Raw genomic sequence first — 18,164 nt, forward strand, 5'->3', positions numbered from 1 at the left:
GAATGCAGTGTGAGGTTTTGTTTGTTTTTTGTTTAAAAGCATCTATATAACTGAACTTGTGATACAAAATGCAATATTGGTTTATAACAAACAATTTAACAAATAATTATTAGGAGGGTAAAAGGATAGGACAGTAGAATTGTACCAGCAGTAATGTCACTTGTTCTACTCTGATGGTCTCCACTGTGATGATCCCAGAACCCCAGGAGATACACAATTATTTCTCTGAGGCTAAGACCACCCCTATCATGCATTCCTCAGAATCCTCCTGTGGCCGCCCATAGGAACTGCTGACACCACAGTGTACAACTATTTTGTTTTACTATCTCTGTAGATAACATAGCTGGTTGTTACTGCTCGTCTTTCTTAACACCAATCCCCTTCTAACAACATCTCTTTTCTTCCTGTAGGTTATTATTATTTTTATCTCTCTAAAAACAACATCTTTGCAGACTTTTTTTTTTTGCTGTTTCTCTTTATGATAATGCATATTTTATAACCTGTCTAATCTAGCCTCAAATGACTCTAAGGAGATTTATAAATCACTAACCATCTTGCAATGCACAGGTTCTTAAAATGTACTGAAGTGGATGTACTTTGGTGCAAAACCACTTAAGAAAGAGAAGTAAAGGTGAAAGAACAAAAACAAACAAAAAAACAGAAACAGTTGCCAATATAAGACCAGGAAGGAACAGAGAAGAAAATGAAATAAAGTAATAAACAAGAAAACAGGTTTGTAGTCTTTCTATTTTGATTCTGATCTTAACATAGGAAAGATAAATTGAGATGAAATAAAATTTTTCAAAAAGAAAGTACATAAATCTATTCTCATTGATCTGACTCTAATGAATTATAACAAAATCGTAGACTGAATTTGGGAGAAGGGTTATTAATCATGACTTTATTCAAAGAACTTAATATTGACTATGATGAAATAAAATAAACTTAATAATAAAAAAGATGAACACCTCTTGGAAAAACAAAACACAATTCCTTTATACACACAAAGCCTCAGCTGAGTTTTAAGAGGCTATACAGAGTAGCTTTACTTAAAGACATTCCGAGACAAGGGCTCATTTCTCTTATACATTGAGATTACCTTCTACCATAGCATGATTTACACTATTAATACTGATTGTAAATTGCTGTAAACAAGAATAATATAAGAAGCATGATTTCCATAAATTATGCTGATGCTATTTGCATAAAAGAAATCACAGGTGTTTTAATGCTAGTTTTCTTAAGGTAATTGTCTTTCCAGCAGAATGAGTTAAATTGGTTATTAACTTCATTTCTGGCATTCATTAGTTATTCTTTGGGGCTAAAATTTTACTTGTTTATGGTCCATAGCATAACCATGAATTTATCTCTATATTATGTCACACATTATTTTTCTGTGGATGGAAGAAAGGATGAATCAGGCATTTTGAGCCACTTTCTTCCACTTAAAACACTTTCTCTCAACTCTACTTCATGATCAACTACCACACAACATTCTGTGAAATTCTTAATATAGGACATAATATGTAATTGTGTATAAAATGTATCTAAATATGATGATATCTATAACTGTAAATATGAAGGTGAACACTGAAAAAACAAACTGTTAAATATTTAAATTTTCTTTCAGGTGAATATTAGTTCAATCCTTTCTTTCCGGTACAAGATTATACTTTTTTTTTTTCTTTTTAGAACTACATCTGTGGCATATGGAAGTTCTCAGGCTTGGGGCCTACATCAGAGACACAGCAACATGAGATCTAAGTCTGAGATCTGCAACCCACACCACAGCTTGTGGCAATGCTGGATCCTTAACCCACTGAGGAAGGCCAGTGATTGAACTGCATCCTTATGGCTGCATCGTCAGGTTTTTAACATGCTGAGCCACAACAGGAACTCCCAAGATTATAATTTATTGCCTATTTCCTTTAACAAAAAATGTCTTTGTGTACCAAATGCATTTGTCAATGAATTTGAATTATTAGGATTTAGATACTTTCTATAACATATATTTATTTAATTCTGTAATTCCAAAACACAAAACAGAACTAAAAAATTGGTGGGGGGGGATTTCTTAATCTGCTCTAATATTTTGAGCAGAAAAGTTGTTAATGATCAAATATATAATCACATTATATAAATCAATTATCTATGTAACTTACCAATTTGAATTATAAATATGCTTTAAAATAATTCTTTTTTTTGTTTTGTTTTGTTTTGTTTTGTTAGGGCCTCACCAGCAGCATATGAAGGTTCCCCAGCTAGGGGTCTAATTGGAGCTATTACTGCCAGCCTATGCCAGAGCCACAGCAACACCAGATCGAGCCACGTCTGCGACCTACACCACAGCTTACCACAACACTGGATCCTTAACCCAGTGAGCGAGGCCAGGGATCAAACCTGCAACCTCATGGTTTCTAGTCGGATTCGTTTCTGCTGTGCCAAGACGGGAACTCCTAAAGTACTCTTAATTTAATTTATATAAATAATTTTGTGCAGGGGTAATTAATGAAAGAATCTTTCATGAAAATTCTTATTAGTCAACAATTTTATGTTAGAAAATAAGTAACAATGTAAGATTAGTATAGTATTTTGTAAAAATAATTTTAGGCTATTCCCTCAGTAATTTTAGTAGGTACAGAACTATGATTACCTTCTAAAAATGTTTTGTTGTATAGAATTTATGGAGGTAGGTCTTACAATATCCTGTTGATTACCTTCCCGGTTTTATGCCTTTCCACTCCTTTACACCTTTCCAACGTCAATAGATTCTCTTTTCGAAAAGTTTTTATCTTTTCAGTCTTATACCTGAGAACTTTTTACATCACAACACATTTTTTGTCTCATAATCATTTATATTTGTGGGATTACATCACCAGCCATGTCACTATTATCAGCATCACTATTTTACCACCATCAAAATCACTGTTATTCTTTTAGATCTAAAAGAAACATGCCTTTCAATTTGTATTTTCCCTTAAAGCCTCCACTGAATGTCCTATAACCACAAAATTATTGCATTACTCATTTTGTAATTCTACAACACTTTATACACATTTTACAAATCTTAAACTCTCGTTAGCACTTTTTTTCCCGCCCTCTATTATCATGAAATGCATTTAAATACCTTTTTGTTTATCATTTATTAGAAATTAATTTCATCAACATAACTTTTACATACAATAGCATACCATACTAAAATAAAAATTTTAAATAAAATTATATATTGGGAGTTAGTAGGAATTTTGTTTTCCAATCATCTTCTGCTATTCCATTTAAAGTTAACAGAATTCTTCTGATAGGGAAAAAGCAAAAATCTATTCCAATTAAAACGAATGGTCTATCCTATAACTGATACTCCTGGTAGAGCAATAAATTAGATCTATGTCATCATGTACTCAATTATAAGCAGATATAAAAGTAATGAACTTTGGTGTATTTGTCGATATCTTCAGGGGATAGAATCTTTAACTTAGATGCAAACTATATTTGACTTCAACAATTAAATTCATGCAAATCTTTAAATACAGCAAAAGATTTTAAAGATAATTATAAACATTTCAAAGTACCTATTATAGAAAAGACAAAATTTTCAAAGATATAATTACTCTCACTAGTCTTAAGCAATTTGGAAAAGAGAAAAAAAATCTTTAATTGCAAATTAAAGAATAACATTATTTGTAGAAGCTGATAGCTATTTATCAGTGAATACTGAATTTGCCTGGTAACTGAGATAATTTGCAGTAATTAAAATATAAATTAGTATTTATACTTAATTAAAATATCTGTACTTCATTTAATAAGTAAATATAACTAGCTAAAAGCAAACTAACTGTACCATGTTCTTTTACATATAATATAATTTAATAACAGATAATATTTTAGTGTTTATTAGTTTATAAATATTTTAGTATTTATTAGTTTATTAATTTTGGTGGTCTCATTATGAGACTAAATGATTATTCTGCACCAATATATGTTTTCATTATTTGATATCCAGTAAAAATACTATGGATTCACTTTTCCACTATACCTTTTTATAGTAGTATTGACTGCAAATTTCAAAAACTTACCATAGCTAAGTATGTGGGGTTGTCTTGTCCGACAAAATACATAGTTTCACTTTGGTCTTCTCTCACCTTGAGGAATATTCAAGGTGACATCCTTGACTACTGAAGGGACAGACAATATAGCCATTTTACATAATATGAAAAACCCCTTAGGAGTCACCACATTGAATTTTTTTCAGTAGTTTCCAATGAAATCACTCCCCTACAAAAGAAAGCACCATCTTAGGCCTAAGAGAGGATAATGCAAACACAGAGATGGGGAGTAAAGAAACTATAAAGAAGAGGTGAGAGGAAAAAACTAAAAGCAAGAGAAGGTGTTCTTCATGTTTAACAATGCAAAAAAAATAAAAAATAAAGTTATCAGAAATAAAGTTATCAGAGCATGTGGCTAGTGACATACATTACTAGACCGGTTGGCTGTAGTGATGCATCCTACTAGGTATATATATGCCTATCATTTTACCCAGCAATGTTGATCTTCTGAGGATTATTTTCAGGAATATACCTACACATTACAAACATTTCCTGTCATGGTGTAGAAATATTCAAACAATGCAAAGTTTGAATAATACTATCAGCAATTTACAAGTAGGAATAAAAAATGTGATGAAAAGTCTCTGTCACAGTGAAATGTGCTATGTAAAATTCATAATAACTACTAAAAAAACAAAGTTGCATCTAATATTCCTATTTCAGGGCTTTTAAGCTCTCTGTTCTTTATTCTGAAGACCAATGCAAATTAAAACTACAATTAAAAACTGAAAGTCTGGAGTTCCTGTCATGGTGCAGCGGAAACGAATCCAACTAGGAACCATGAGGTTGTGGGTTTGATCCCTGGCCTTGCTCAGTGGGTTAAGGATCCAGCATTGTGGTGAGCTGTGGTGTAGGTCACAGACGGGGCTTGGATCTGGCATTACTGTGGCTGTGGTGTAGGCTGGTGGCAACAGCTCCAATTAAACCCCTATCCTGGGAGCCTCCATATGCCTCAGGTATGACCCTAAAAAGAAAAAAACAAAACAAAACTGAAAGTCCAGTTTTTCAATAAGAAAAAATTGAATTTTCTAATTTATATGTTATTTCTTTCTTGGCAACTATAAATTTACATTAAAAATTAATCACTATTTCATAAAAAGCTGTAACAGATGTCTTTAAAAATAAATGCAGAAATTCAGAGAATAGTTTTAAAAGAGCAAAATTATATTTGACAAACAGCAAGTATAAAGAAATGTTATGCTAAGATTCAAGTCCAAAATTAAAAATAGGTTGACTTTATCTTATTTATCAAAGACAATATACAAGTAATTTAAAAATTAGTCTGCTAATAGTTGATATGATATGCAAAATGATATATTTCTGCTGAATAATATAGTAATGGACAATACATGTTGAATATTTATTCTACTCTAGATGTTTATGATTTTTTTTAAAAATGAATATGTGCAGGAGTTCCCTTTGTGTCTGTGTGAAAAAGAATCTGACTAGCATCCATGAGGACACATTCAATCCCTGGCCTCTTGTCAGTGAGTTAAGGACCTGGCGTTGCCTTGAGCTGTGATGCGGGTCTCAGACATTGCTAGGATCCTGCATTGCTGTGGCTATGGTGTAGTCCAGTGACTACAGCTCAGATTTGACGCCTGGCCTGAGAAACTTCATAAGCCATGGGTGCCTTAAGGAAAAAAAAAAAACTTAATAACCTAATATGCCAGAGATGTTGCGTAATTAGTCCAAGGTCTCCAATAGTAAGTGAAGTCAAGATGTGAATCTCATCAGTCTGGTTCAGTCATGTCCATAAAAATTGAGCTTAATGTTTAGTAAACTGAAGGAATTTTGATAATGAGAAACATATTGCCTTATGAAGACAATCTCAATGTTGGACACTTGTAGAAGTTGTTAAAATTGTTCTTTGTATGAAATTAAAAATCCTGTTTGTGAACATTAAGTCTACTTTAAATAGCTTTTGTTCTCTTGGCTTTTTGGATTATATGCTCATTAAAACCTTGTTACATTTCCTACTTAGCAAAATGTAATGTTTGTTTGTTTGACATTTGGATTTACACCTAGAGATTTGAGTTTATTTTGCCGAAGTCATCAGGTAAAGAATATCTGCTAACTTGTTTTGTTGGATCAAGGCTATTTTCCTACTTTTTTTTTTTTTTGCATATTTTTTTTTGAGAAAATATTTTGTGGTTATAAGTACAAAGCCAAGTAAAACTTCTGAATCAGAAAATTAGGAAGAAACCAAATCATGTAATACCTTTTGAATGTCTTAAATCTCATTTAGAATAACCTATTTCTAGCATGTCTGAATAACAATAAATAGCACAGAGATAAAAATTAATAGATGATGGAGCTCCCGTCATGGCTCAGTGGTTAAGGAATCCAACTAGGAACCATGAGGTTGCGGGTTCGATCCTTGGCCTTGCTCAGTGGGTTAAGGATCCGTCATCGCCATGAGCTGTGGTGTAGGTCACAGACACGGCTCGGATCCCGCATTGCTGTGGCTCTGGCGTAGGCCGGTGGCTACAGCTCCGATTAGACCCCTGGCCTGGGAACCTCCATATGCCACGGGAGCGGCCCAAGAAATTGCAAAACGACCAAAAAAAAAAAAAAAAATTAATAGATGATAAAGATTGACTAGAAAACTCTATAGGAGATTAACTTAAAGATTTGAACAGAAAATATTTAGACCTGGTAAAATTTTATTATTACCAAACTGACTCTATTAATAACTACTGAAGAAGTAAATGACTTTTGTATTCATAATTTTCTCAAAAACACACACTCATGCGGATTACAGAAACCAGACATTAGACATAAAAGATAAATGAGGAATCTTTCAAATGTCTTTCTTTTTATTTTAAAGATGAATTTCTCATGGAGAAATATATACTTGATATATTGAACCTACTATATGCCAGGAAATATTTTAAGTAATTTGAATACCATCTCTTTTTATTTCTGAAATTACAGGTATACTGATGATAAAAACATTGAGATTGAGAGTTTAGATAATTTTCCCAATGGAAAATTCAACTAAAAGAAGCTGCAGCCAGAATTCAAGCTCAGCTTTATCTGATTTAAAACTTTGATATTTTCTCAAAACTTTATGGCTTTTTCTTGAATATCAAACTTTATAATGCCAGAACATTCCAATTAAAAGAGACACATATCATAATTATAAGGGAGTTCACAGCAGTAATTCAGAAATCAAGGGCCTCTGTTTATTTCAAGAAGTAAAATGACATTTCTGAAATTCAAATTAATTTTAATTCACAATTGTAATGCTCAAAATGTCATACAACTTTGCAGAGAGGGGGAAAAAGATGACACTAAAAAAAAGGAAAATACAGAATTTTACAACTTCTAAAATAGTAAGAACCATTTTCTTTTCAGAACCAAATATGACTTTATATTTAGACACTGGAGAAGATTTGTGTGTATACGTATACACACACACATACATATATTAAATTTTTATCTGTCAGTATGAATTTGTTTCAGAGCTATTAATGCTACCACAACCAACCTGGGTGTAATTGAGAAAGTAAAGACCAAAGAAAAAGTATTCTTTCATATGTAATTAAATCACTGAACGTATAGACATTACTAAGATAAGAAAATTCACTAATATATTAAATATCTTTTAATGCCAAATAGCCAGGAAAGCCCTCTTTTTGCCTGCTCCATTTTGATAAATAAATTAATATACTATACTTTAATCCAGGAAGAATTTTCAGTTTATCACTTTGCATTTGATGAAAGAAATTAAGTACTGATAATATTATTGGATCAATTCATTCAAGAACCCTTTGAATTAGTGACTGAAAGAGTATGCTAATTTTCTCTTTCAAATATTTTCTCTGAACACATCACTAAATGGTAGAAAGGCTGCCTAAGAATATAAGGGCTGTGAATAAAAAGTCTTAGATGATGTGCTATCTTTTTTTTTTTTTTTTCCCTCATGAAATGGGGGACTGTGTAAAGTCATGCAATGTGACAAGGTGACTTCCCACTCTGCAGAGACCAGTTTAAATGAATCGAGCAGGTAGAGTTCCTCTGCTGTTTGCAAACTGAGTATTTCAAAAACTCTTCCATTACTAGCTAGCTGAATGAGGACCAGGCTAACCACTTTGATATGAAATCTTTGCCCATGACAGTTGCTGAAGGAACACATCAGGTTTTCCTTCACAATATACATTTCCTTCATTAATTGCAAGCCCGTTTTTGATCCTGCTGTCCATGACAGTCTCCAGAGGATCATTGAAATGACAAGCTTCCTCAGTCAGCTCATCTGAATATCACAGCTGCTTTTCAGAGAAATTGAAAGCCATGAATCCATCAGTCAAAGGGAAAATATGCTAATCCCTACTGTTTTGTGTGTCTATTGAAACAGCACTGAGAAACTAAAATGCTTTATCACAAAATCTTCTCTTACAATGTATGTAGTTAAAATTCACATGAAAACTGGACTAATCTATAGCATTGATATAAAATGAGAAAACATTTTATTGAGGCAAAATCTAATAAATGAGTACTGCTTTAATAATAACTCTCTGTATTTCACTTTATAATTTTGGAAATGCATGTCTTTAAATCTCACTTCTAATATATGTAACAGATATCAGAGATAGATTAGGTTAAGATTTTCGATTTTGAGTATTAATAATTGAAGCTATACTTAATGGATACTTCAAAGTTTATATATTATAAAATAAATGAGCAAGACAAAAATTGTATTCTGAAGTTCCTCAAACTTTCGTTTATTTTTTTTTAAACATTCTTTTTATTTATTTATTTTTTGTTTTTTTTTTGTCTTTTTACTATTTCTTTGGGCCGCTCCCGCGGCATATGGAGGTTCCCAGGGTAGGGGTTGAATCGGAGCTGTAGACACGGCCTTCGCCAGAGCCACAGCAACGCGGGATCCGAGCCGCATCTGCAACCTACACCACAGCTCACCACTGAGCAAGGGCAGGGAACGAAGCCACAACCTCATGGTTCCTAGTCGGATTCGTTAACCACTGCGCCACGACGGGAACTCCCCTTCCGTTTATTTTGAATGGATGTGAGAGGAGCATGATTTTTTTCTACAAAAAATAGAACTACACGCCTGAATGAAATCCATGATTTTAAATAAACTGGTCATCTTACATCATGAGTCTCCAGCCTAAAAATATTTTAAACCTGAATACTTATCCTTCCATGAAGCACTGTGCTAATTACTCCAATATTTAAAATTCATGTTTGTTTCATAAATTTTAATTTTATATTTATGTTGATTAAAATGTAGTAAAATATTCTCAATTAATGGATGAGTTGTGCTGGAAAAGTTTACAAGTCTGATGTTTAGAAACTGGAATAAAATTTCCCATTGATATAATGTAAAAAAAAAATAGGTTCTGAAATCAGCTGACATAATCCAAATATTCAGGTTTTAAATATAAATTCTAAAGATTATTTTTATGACGCTTCTTTATGAGAGAAATATGCTATAATTAAAGGTGTCTAAAAGATTTACTTTGCTATAGCAGGATTAGCATATACTTCATGCCCATGTTCCATACTTATAAGATCAGTGGAAAAGATTCCAACAATAGCTGAGAATGCAGGGCTTCTCAAGACAGATTATGGGAAACAGTAATGCCTGTCCAATGTAAGGATTCTAAATGGATATTAGAAGGGATTTTTTGGTGGGAAAGAAGTCCATAATCATGAATGGGGCTGAGTGAAGACATGAGAGGGCTCTAACACGTTGGGGATGAAAGTAGAAAGGAAGGTCTTGCCTCTTGGGGCCCAGTGACAACTTTTGGTTTCTGCACTTCCAACTCTGAGGACAAAGGCAGAAGAGGGGGGTAGAACCTGCAGAATTCTTTACTCCTATCGTGTCCCTGGGTACTCCTTCAGTGCTTGTTTCCTCACATGTGGTTTTACAGTCAGCACCAAATAAAAATCAGTTGAGTGTAAATGCAATTACAATTGTAACAATTTTAATATCACAGTATATCACAAAAAATGGTTTATTATTTTCATTTAAATACAAAAATACCTTGGCTCTAATATTAAACAACTACTAGTTTTTCTATTCAACTGATAGTTTATGATTATGCTAATAAATTTTAAGTTGTTTTTCTAACACAAGTTTGATGAACTTCATGAAAGGCACAAAGAATTTTTCAATAAATAGCATCAAGATATATTTTAAACCATAATAATAAAACAGAAAGACTTTTTTCCTTTCCACACACTCTAAAAATAAAATATGCATCGTAAAGTTTTGAAGGAAGAGAAAGTAACATTAAAGAAAATCCAAGTTTGACTCAATGATGAAAATAATGACACTATGGTCATTTCTTAAGTGTTAGACATAAGGCAAGTACTACGTTAAATGTTAAAATTTTCATTTCCTTTAATCCTTCAAACCAACTTAAGAAGAGTACTATGATTTTCTCCATTAAATTCAGAGATATATTGAAATTATGAATGTCGAGGTATTTGTTCAAGGCGACATATTAATCAAGATTCAAACCTAATGATTCAGATCCAGAGTATGGACTATTACTACATTGCACTGACTCTGAGATCCACTTTCAGTTATGTCTATTTTTTTAAATATCTTCTCCTTCACATTATGATGCCTATCCGGCTTCTTTCATTCATTCAATACTTGCTAAAGATCTATGTCTACTACTTTTGTACTGTGATAATTTCAATGCAGTTCTCTTCATCAAAGCAATATTACTATAATTTGTTTTTTTTTAATTGAAGTATAGTCAATTTACATTTTGTTTCAGGTATACAGTGGAGTGGTTCAGATATATATATTATTTTTATTTATAAATATCATTATTATATATAATATATATTATTTTTCAGATTCTTTCCCATTGTGGGTTATTACAGGATAGTGAATATAGTTCCCTGTGCTATACAGTAGGGCCTATAGTAGTAGTGTGTATTTGTTAATCACAAACTCCTAATGTATCCCTCCCCCTACCTTTCCCCTTTGCTAACTCTAAGTTTCTTCTTAATGTCTGTGAGTCTATTTCTGTTTTGTAAACAAGTTCATTTGTACTTTTATTACATTCTACCCTTTCAGAAGTGCCAAAATGTTCTCCACAGTAACTGCACCAATATTCATTCCTACCAACAATACATCAGGGTTCCCTTTTCTCCGTACATTTTCCAGCATTTAATATTTGTATTTTTTTGATGTTGCCATTCTGACAGATGTGAGGTGACACCTCATTGTTTTGATTTGCATTGCTCTAACAATTAGCAATACTGAGCATCTTTTCATTTGCCTGTTAACAATCTGTATATCTTCTGCCAATTTTTTGACTTTTTTTTTTGATATTGAGCTCTACAAATTCTGCATATATTTTGGAAATTGGTTGCTTGTTGGTTGCATTGTTTTCAAACACTTTCTCCCATTCTTTAGATTGTCTTTTTGCTTTGTATATGATTTCCTTTGCTATGCAAAAGCGTGTAAGTTCGATTAGGTCCCAAATGTTTATTTTTGCTTTTCTTTATTTCTTGATGTTCTAAACAGAGTTTTAGAAATAATTCTAGTAAATCAGCAAATCAAGATATTGATGGTAGAATGTATTACTTACCTATTTCTGCAATTGTTCTAAAATTTAATGGTTTCAAACAAAACTTTTTTTTGCACATTTGCACATCTCCTCAAAACTGAAAAATAATATAGATAAATGTGACATCTGAAATCTATACTTGAATAAAAATACTTCCCCCAGCGAAGCATGGTGTCCACACAAGTAAATCTTATCCTGAAGATCTCTCTCCTTGTTAGCATAAGAGAATGTAGTTCAGCTCTTCAGAACTACAGTAAACCACATGGACACAGATTGCTTCAGTTCAGAAAGGGTGTTTATATACCTGAAGGTTAACCCACATATATTTGGCTTGTTCCTGATTTTTCCCAAATTAGCTTTGATCCCAAAGGTAAAATTAATTTGTACATTAGAAGGTATAAAATGCTTTTAATTTTTAAAACAGCATTATCCCTACTGAGTTTCAAAAAATATTAAGTTCCAGCCTCAGAGAACATACATATTATATAGAATTAGAGAAAAATGTTGGTATTTTCTGATCAAAATAAAGGCCACATTTTCCTTAATTAGCACTTACTAGTGACCTATCAATGATGTGCTGTTTATTTCATAGGCAATAAGAAACATCTGTAGGAGTTCCCGTCGTGGCGCAGTGGTTAACGAATCCAACTAGGAACCATGAGGTTGCGGGTTCGGTCCCTGCCCTTGCTCAGTAGGTTAACGATCCAACATTGCAGTGAGCTGTGGTGTAGGTCGCAGACACGGCTCCGATCCCACGCTGCTGTGGTGATATAATATTATATAATATAATATAATGTATAATGTATGTAATGAAATGTACGTAATAGCATTTCAGTATATACATTTGATAGGGAGGGAGAGGGAAAGGCTTGAAAGATGTAAGGAAGAATATAAAGTAAGGCAGCACAGTGTGGTTCAAACAGAACAGTATTGAAATCTGTATTTCAAAGATTATAATATTTCAGAGATAAGGTATCTTGAGGCATTACAGTAAATAATGCAGATTTAACAGAAAATTTATAATTGAGCTTGCTTCAAAGAGTACATGTGATTTGAATAGATGTGTGTGTGGGGGGAGGGATAGTAAAGAGGGGATAAGAGCACAGTTTATCCAGAATAGGAAACTACTCTGAGCAAGGACAAAAAGGTAAACATTAGCAAGATGTGTGTTGTGAAGAGAGATATAGTAATGGATTTGTTATGGTTAGAAATAAAGTAAAAGGTTGAGTTGAGATAATACAATCATTTTGTGGGGATCCATAACATAAAACTAAGAAGAGAATCTCAGAAATTCTTGAAAAGAATTATATGATGTAAGTAGTATTTTAAATCTGTCTGACTGAAATATCAAAAATATCACATTGTACCTACTGTCAATAATAACATATTTTACACTTAAAATTTTGTTAACAGAGTGTATCTCATCTTAAAAATCCCTACTATGCACACACAAAAAAGACCCATTGTTAAAAAGACAGAAATAATGATAATAGCTGGGAAGAGAAATAGTAAGACAAAGAGGTCTTTTTAAATATGCTGTTGTTTAAACTCAGTGTGAGATTATGAGAGAAAAGGCTAAATCTGTAGCATATTTGATATGAAGGATTTTTGATATTGTGAAATTACTTTAAAACTAGAGTAAAAGGTATCTTCTCTTGATCTTTTGATTGTATATTTATTTGCTTTTAAATGGACAAATATCTGCTGAAAACATTCTCTTTGTCAGAAATACACAACTAGCATCTAATCTCCATTAAACTATTTTACAATGTTTCATTAAAAATAATGCAAAAATTTTGGAAGTGGTGAAAAATAATTATACTCATTTTCTTTCTAAAATCCATTTCTTTTTAGTCTAAAAAATTAGGTTTTTTACTGAAGTATAGCTGATTTACAATGTTGTATTAGTTTGTGGCACACAGTAAAGTGATGCAGACATATATCCATATATACATAAATAATTTTTTATATTATTTACCACTATGATGTTTTAAAGGATACTGAATATAGTTCCCTGTGCTATTAGTAGGACCTTATTCTTAATTTATTTTGTACATAGCAGTTTGTATCTGCTAGTCCCAAACTTCTAATTTATCCCTCCCCCACACAGTTTCACCTTGGTAACCATAAGTTTGTCTTCTATGTCCGTGAGTCTGTTTTTGTTTTGTAAATAAAGTCATTTGCATCATATTTTAGATTCCAAATGTATGTGATATAGTATGGTATTTATTAGACTGTATTTTTTAAAGCACCTATATTTAAAGCAAGCAGTAGGAAGGAAAATTTGTATTTGAGCATGTTTAATGTGACAATAAAAACAGAATTTTTCCAGAATTATGTTGATGACATTTCCATTTTGTGATTAGTGCTTAACATTTTATTAAATTATCATTGATTTTATTAATTTGTATAAAATAATACAAAAAGGAAATCATTGTCATTAAAATCTAATTATTTGATTTAACCTTAACATTTTCAATTTTATAGGTTAGAGTAGAACCGTGTATACAATATTTATGTAGGAAAACAAAAATAAAGTTCCAAGCAGCCACAATGGGCTAAAAGCCTTATTTTTAGGTGAAATAGTATGTGATGATTTTCCACTATTCTGGGTGATTGCTGTACTGGAATATACAGTCAAACTCATTTACTCAGTGTCCCAAGGAGAGTGGTAGTCCTTTGTTCTTTCTTTTTGATAGGGCCTTTACTCCAACTGTCTGACACTAAGCTGAATAACCAATGTTGGGATCTAAAAATCCTTTCAAAATTGCAAGAATGTTCCTATGCATAGGCTGGGAAAACTAGTGCGTGCTCAGTGTGAAGAGATTTAAAAACTGTAGGTTTAGAAAAGAAGATATTAAAGAAAGTATAATAGTATGCATTATGATCACTTTTTGTTTGATATCCTAATTCAATGACAAACAACAAATTTGCTCACTATTAAATAAATAAATGAAGTTATAACAATAGTCACTACAGTTAAAAGGCATTTTAAGGAAAATAATGAAACCAATTAATTAAGTTAGCTTACAATTCAATTTTCACTTATTTCAAAAATAATGTAGAAAGTACAAGATTAATGCTAAATCTTATAATCATCTTCATATATTGTCAGTGTATATATCTTTCATTATTATTATTAAAGTATGGTTGATTGACAATGTTTCTTCAATTTCTATTGTAGAGCAGAGTGACCCAACCACACAAAATCCCCTGTGCTGTACTGTAGGAGCAAATTGCCCATCAATTCCAAGTGTTATAGTTTGCATCCACCAACCTCAACTCACCGTCCATCCCACTCCCTCCTTCTGCCTGCCCTGGAAACTACAAGTCTGCTCTTCATGGCCACATGAAGAGTCTGTTTCTGTTTTGTGGACAGGATCATCTGTGCCATATTTTAGTTTCCACACATAAGTGATAGCATATAGTATTTGTCTTTCTCTTTCTGACTTATTTCACTTATAGAGTACGAGAATCTCTAGCTTCATCCATATTGCCACAAATGACATTATTATTATTTTTTGTGTGTGTGGCCAAATAGTATTCAATTGAATATGTACCACACCTTTTTTTTTTTCTTGTCTTTTTGCATTTTCTAGGGCTGCTCCCATGGCATATGGAGGTTCCCAGGCTGGGGGGTCTAATTGGAGCTGTAGCTGCCAGCCTACACCACAGCCACAGCAACACCGGATCCAAGTTGTGTATGCAATCTACACCACATCTCACAACAACTGAGCAAGGCCAGGGATTGAACGTGCAACCTCAAGGTTCCTAGTAGGATTCGTTAACCACTGTGCCACAATGGGAACTCCCCCTGGGCCACACCTTCTTAACTCATTCATCTGTCAGTGGATATTTAGGTTGTTTCCAGGTCTTGGCTATTGTCAGTAGCACTGCAATGAATATAGGAATGCATATATCTTTTTGAATGAATGTTTTGTCCAGATATCTGCCCAGGACTGGGATTGCTGAATCAAATGCTAGTTCTATATTTAGTTTTCTGAGGTACCTCCATACTGTTTTTCATAGTGCTTGTATCAATATACACATCTTTATTTCAGGTATGCTAGCAAATCTTAGTTACCTTTATCTCCCTCATCTAATTTATAAAGTCAGTCTTTCTCTGCGATTAATGAAAAAGCAAAAAACCTATATCTACATATTTTTTCTTTCTTTTTATGGCTTCATCTGAGGCATATGAAGTTCCCAGGCTAGTGGTCGAATCAAAGCTGCATCTGCTAGCCTACACCACAGCCACAGCAACATCCAATATGAGCCGCACCTGCGACATAAAACAGCAAAGCTGGAACCTTAATCCACTGAGGATGTGGGATTGAACCCACATCTTAATGGACACCATGTTGTGTTCTTAGTCCACTGAGCCACAATAGGAACTCCTACATTTTTATCAGAAAAAAACTCTCTTGCCTTTGATTACTCTTCCATCAGTACATTTTTTCCCATTAGAACAATTATTTGCCCTACAATATTGCCCCTCACTCCTTTCTATGGTGTATCTATACAGTAATGCATCCCATCTCCCTAAACTTGACCACTCACTTTCTTCTCAGTCACATGAGTAGCCCTATCAATCTAGAGAATGTTTAGTTTCGCTTATGAACCTTCCACACAGAAAATGTTCATTTACAATTTATGAAATATTTCTACTTATAATTTAAAAAAATAATTTTCAAAGAGATAAATAATCACAGTCAGATTAAAGTGATCTTTAAGTATTATTCAGCCAGTCAGTTTTCTCCCATCTGAACATGCCACTCAACTTTCATATACTGACCCTTACAAATCTTGTTCTAGTAATTTATTGTATTATCTCAGTCAGTTAAATGGATCCCAGTGATCCAAAAGATTTTAATGACATGATATTAACTAACACAAATACAGGCCAAAGCACACAAATGTAAAAAATAAACTAAGTACTGGATACCATTACACAATGGGAATATAGGTATTTCTAGACTTTACGCAAAGAAAAATATGGATAGGTTCTCTTTCTAAAGTATTACCTTGCTTTATTGAACTTGAAGGGAAAGGTTAGTCAATTGTTTGCCACAGAGAAGAATTCATCTATATACCACGGAAGAAGATGAAAGTCATCTCATGCCTGCATACTTAACATGTGTTCATCTCATCTCAAAGCCAGCCACAGTCTGAACACAAAACAAGGGCAGGTGTACTCACAATCCCTGAAAGCAAACAGCTGTGCAACAAGCAGGTTCAAGGACATGGGAATATGCATGTGAATGACAATGAATATTACATTGGACACCACTTCCTTTCAGTAGCCGCGGAAACATGAGAAATCTGGATGACATAAATTTAAATGGAAAAAAAAAGCCCTCCTTTTAAAGAATAACCATTAAATTCATAGCCTGATGTTATTTTCCACCCAGAGGTAGTAAAAGAATCTATTTACAAGTCAGAAAATTACCTACTGAGTTAAATAACATTAATAACATATACTTAAACGACCTGGAATTTCAAGGATTTGCAATGATTATAATTTGAAATCTGTATAACTCTATGGTTTAATTTCAGCTCTGGTAGCAATCATTTTGAAATGAAGTATATTTACTTCCAAAATTAAATCCTTCAAATAGAAGAGAAAATAGTGATAAGTTATACAGATAGCATAAATGTTAATGTGGAAATTCATTAGAATTACAGTCACCTAGTGTTTCAATAATTTTCAGTCTGTGGTAATTAGACATAAGAGAAGCCAGACACTATTCTATCATTATATACAAAATAAATCTTTGAAGAAAAAAATGAAACAAAGTGTATTATTTACACATATATGTAATATATATGTGTATATATATTTAGATGCCCCCCAAGTAGAAGGGAAGCACAAGTTTTCTTAAATATTGAAATTATGGTATTTGAATAAGGTCTTCAAGGAGGTAAAGGATTACATTAGCCAAAGAAGTAAAGAATAATCTAAAGGACTATCTATTTTGTCATTAGTCATGTAATATCTTAAAACAAAAAGATACTTATTTAAGCTTCTAGTTTATAGGAATACAGAAGAAAAGAATAACTAGTTTGATAACTTATACAACCATGATTCAAAACACTTTTAGCAGGATGGCATACCACATAAGATGAATGATAGGATGTTAGAGAAACACATTTAAGCTTTGGATTTAAATTAGAGTAGTGCTGATAGAAAGCTCACTATTTAATTTTATTAATGTACTACTTTGATCAAAAGTTAAAGTGAGCCAAGATCTGATTTTCCGCCATTGTTATACATATAAGAAGGAATACTGGGAGTTCCCATCATGGTACAGCAGAAACGAATCCAACTAGGAACCATGAGGTTGTGGGTTCGATCCCTGGCCTTGCTCAGTGGGTTAAGGATTGGGTGTGGCTGTGGCTGGCAGCTGTAGCTCTGATTAGACCCCTAATCTGGGAACCTCCATATACCTTGGGTGTGGACCTAAAAAAGGCAAAAAAAAAAAGAAAGAGAGAATATTGGCTTTCT

The sequence above is a fragment of the Sus scrofa genome, chromosome 2, assembly GCF_054392235.1.
Source record: "Sus scrofa isolate SSC_HxYL_T2T_F1_AM1 chromosome 2, Sscrofa_HxYL_maternal_Yorkshire_Landrace_v2.0, whole genome shotgun sequence".
NCBI classification, from domain to species: domain Eukaryota; kingdom Metazoa; phylum Chordata; class Mammalia; order Artiodactyla; family Suidae; genus Sus; species Sus scrofa.